Below are 4,286 nucleotides of genomic sequence, written 5' to 3' on the forward strand. Positions count from 1 at the left end.
TGGTCTTCAATGAAGGCTAACGAAGACCAAAAGATGTGAAGTGATGGATTGCGGCTAAAATTGAGGAGAAGAAACAATTGTGGGATGCATCATAAAGGTGGTGGCTTCGGTGGAGATGGCGATTGTGGTTGTGTTGCTCGAGTGCGGAATGTTTTGTAGGTTATGATACAACCTTACTTAGGAAAACTAGGTAGCAAGTGTTGAGGTCACCCTATCTACACAGGCAACTCCCCCCATGGTGATCAGACTGAGTCTCAAGGGAGTTTCAAATGAGTGACATGCCTCCAAATACAAGTATTCCCCCTCATGAGAAACTACAAGTATGAGTGACAAATTTTATACTATTTTCATGCAATATGAAGTATGAAACTTGGGCACCATCAATGAACTGATCGTGGATAAATAAAGATTCTAAGTCATCCCCCTCCAAAGATGCTTAAAACTTTTTAACCACTCTATTTCCCCCACCAAGGGATATCCATCATGGTCACTACACCCCCCATGTACATACACAACATACATCATCACAATGACATTTTCAACATCAACATCTCATCTCAATGTCATTATCAACATCAACATCATCTCATCTCAATGTTATCCAGAATATCAACATTATCTCATCTCAATGGCATTATCAACAACAACGTCATCATCTCATATCAGCATAATCATCAATAACATCATCTCATATCAATATTATCATAAACACCAGCATCGTCTCATATCAATTCTTATGAATATCATCAGCAATAACAACATCATTCTCTATCAACATTATCATAAACATCAATGTCATCAATATCAATTAATATCATCAATAACGATATCATCAGTAAATCACATTCCGCACAACATACATATATAGTTCATGTTTGAGATTCATACTCCCCAAGTCTTCAGACAACACAAGTCTAATAAAAACAATAATGTCATTTATCAATAACAGACGTATCGCATCCCATTAGTTGAAAACATTGTTTTTCTCGAAAACCAACATACACAGGTGTCGCAACCTACCCTATGATGGGACGGCGAAGGCCAAATAGATAAGTCAAAGCGTTCATCTCCAAGGGAGAAAATGAGTGGAGTCGCCACCAACGTTTGAGGCGAAAAGCCAAAGGAGTGTCTTCCAAAAAGAAAAACGTGTGGGAATCACCACCAACATTTATTTACGGGAAAATGTTAGAAAAACCAAAAAAAGGTCTGTGAATTTTGAAAATAAGGATTCGGGAGTTGTTTACGCATGGGGAAGGTATTAGCACCCCATACACCCGTCACAAGGGACGGCAACCTTTAATCGAGTGTGCAAAAACGTGACTTCAATATTATTTGTTTTCCCTTTTTATATATTTTTTATTTTTTTGGGGTCGACAAGGGTGTTGCCCTTGCTCCTACGTATCCTCAGTTGCGATGAGGAATTTAGACCCACGTAGTTCTTTAAGTCTAAAGCTTGTGTGTTGAGTTGGTTTTATGCTTTTGAAAGGTTCATTTTAGTTGCGAACAAAGAGTCGTTTAAGGCGTTGGACCTTGAAATTATGTTTTAAATTTTGAAAAGCTTTTAGTCGGTGAATACGACTAACTTTTGTGTATAAAACTTGTGTAAATTGTATCAAACTCTTCCAATTTATGGTTATTTTATAGTGTTATAAGTATTTTCAATTAAGTATAAGTAATAAATACCTAGTTGTCGTACCCTAATTTTGTCCGGGGACCATTGTTTGTTGGCATGCAAATTTCGCTTGCCCACCTCAAAATGTTTAACACCCATCGTTGTGGAATCCATAAAGTTCCGAGATGTTTCAAGAAGAAACCGGTCAAAAACACGAAAACAGAAGTGTATTTAGCAAAGTGGGGTGTGTGTAAATAAACTGTTGCACTCTAATTTCATTCGAGAACCATTGTTGATTGCTTCGGAAGGCTTAACACTCATCATGGTGGAATCCGTAAAGTTTTGTGAGATTTTGGAAAGAAAACGGCCAAAAACAAAAAAAAAATGAGGGGGTGAACTTATCAAGATGGGGTGTAAATAGCAATTCGAATCTAGGCCCTTCCGGAATATTTTGGAAATTGGGTTGCTTAAGGAGGAAGCAACTGGGCGGCAAGCTCCTCCACGTTGTTGAAAAATGGTTTTCGGGGCTTCCGTGGCTTCCGTAATGCTTCCATAACTTTGGTGAAAGGGAAGATAAAAAAAGATGAAAATCAAATCCGAAACACTTCCATAAGGCTTCCGTAACTTTTCTGTAAAGTACGAAAATGGGGGTGAACTTAGTAATTGGGGTGCACTTAGAAATTTTCCTCAAGAAGCCTCTGGGCGGCAAGCATCTCTATTTTTCCCTATAAATAGGGGAAGGGGGCTGTTTCAAAAATATTCTAGACCCCTTGGCTATGCATTTCGGCTATTTTGGGTGAAAAAATGTGTTTTCGTGAAGAAAATCCAAGCCGAGGTGCTTCCGTAACGCTTCCGAGATGTTTCTGTAAGCGATTTTGTGGAAATTCTTCATCGTTCTTCAGCGTTCTTCATTCGTTCTTCATCCTTCTTCGGTCTTCAACCGGTAATTTCCCGAAATTGAATCTTTCAATTCATTCTATTCACCCTTAGTGGTCCCTACTTGTTTTCTGTACTTTCACTTCCATTTCGCCTACTTTTAGTTTTCTTTTCTTCCGCTTTAACGAGTTTTTAACCATTAATTTAAGCCGTTTTCTCGCCTAATAAATGATAAAAATGAATTTCAACCGATCATTTGTGTTGTAATCTCGTCTAATCACTGTTAAAGCAAAATCTAACCGATCGTTCACACTGTAACCTCGGTTAAACCATAAAAAGCAAAATAATAATAAAATAATCAAAATATCTTGAAAAAATAATAATAAAATAATCAAAATATATTTGAATAAAATAATCAAAAAAATCAATCGGACATTTTACTTTGGAAGTTTCCTTGAATGAATTCACTAATAACCAAAGTGAAACTAAGGCTAAAATCAACTCACAAATCAAGCTTTGTCCATAAAAGTCACTTAGAACCGTTTTAAGGTCCAACGCCTTAAACGGTCCTCTTTGCTTTTATCGGTTAACATGGACCGTTCAAAAGTATAAAATCAACTCATAACTTTACCGCTTTTGCAAGAACTATGTAGGTCTGATTTTCTCATCGCAATTGAGGATACGTAGGAGCAAAAGCCCCGCTTTTGTCGACCACCCCAAGAGATCGTTAATGGTCCAACGCCTTAACGTTTCTCTCCTTTCAAAATAAAGAGATCGTTTAATGGTCCAACGCCTTCAATGACCTTTTGTTCGGTTAAAATATATCTTGCGAAAAAAGATAAAAACAACTTAACCAACGTTTAGTTCTCAAGGAACTACGTAGGTCTGATTTCCTCATCGCAATTGAGGATACGTAGGAGCAAGGGAAACACACTTGTCAACCACAAAAATATAAAAAATACAAAAAAACACAAAAAGCATAAAAACACAAAAAAAACATAAAAAAAGGAAAATAAAACATTTTGAAGTCATATTTGCACACTTGATTAAAGGTTCCCGTCCTTTGTGACGGACGTGTGGGGTGCTAATACCTTCCATGTGCGTAAAAACAGCACCCGAACCTTTCACGATTAAAGTTCGTAGACCACACCTTTCTGGTTTTTCTGACGTTTTCCTCGAATAAACGTTGGTGGCGACTCCGCGCATTTTCTTTTCTTGGAAGAGGCACTCGTGAGCCCCGCGTCGCCCTCCCGCTGAAGGATAGGTTGCGACAGTTGGCGACTCCACTGGGGACTATTTTTAGAGAGTTAGGCCTTCTAATCTCGTGCAATATCATGACTTCCTCTTTTCTCAGTTTCCTATTATTTCTCTTACGTTCTTATATATAACTCTTTGATGCTTTTAGTGTGTTTTTGAAATGTATGCATGAGATAGATATTTATTCATTTGATGCACACAAACACCAACACTATTTGTACACATGGTGAGTTGAAAAGGGGCCCTATACCCGGGTCCATGGGAACATAAGGAGTGGAGGTGAATCTGTGGTCATGCTGGGTCTCCGACTTGCTTGGTAACAGTTAACCCTCATCTAGAGTTTTTCTCTTTGATAACATATTGTTGCTGGTAGTCCCTATTGCCGCAATATGTTTTTCGAAGGGGATGATACCTCTAGAAACCATCAAGAGAGATATGACCACCTTGGGAATTATCACTAAAAGCCTTTTAGTTCCTCCCGTTTAGGTCCCTAAAATAAGGGCACGAAGCGAACACGCTGCGTGCGTTTTAAACATTGCCA

The sequence above is a fragment of the Glycine soja genome, chromosome 19, assembly GCF_004193775.1.
Source record: "Glycine soja cultivar W05 chromosome 19, ASM419377v2, whole genome shotgun sequence".
NCBI classification, from domain to species: domain Eukaryota; kingdom Viridiplantae; phylum Streptophyta; class Magnoliopsida; order Fabales; family Fabaceae; genus Glycine; species Glycine soja.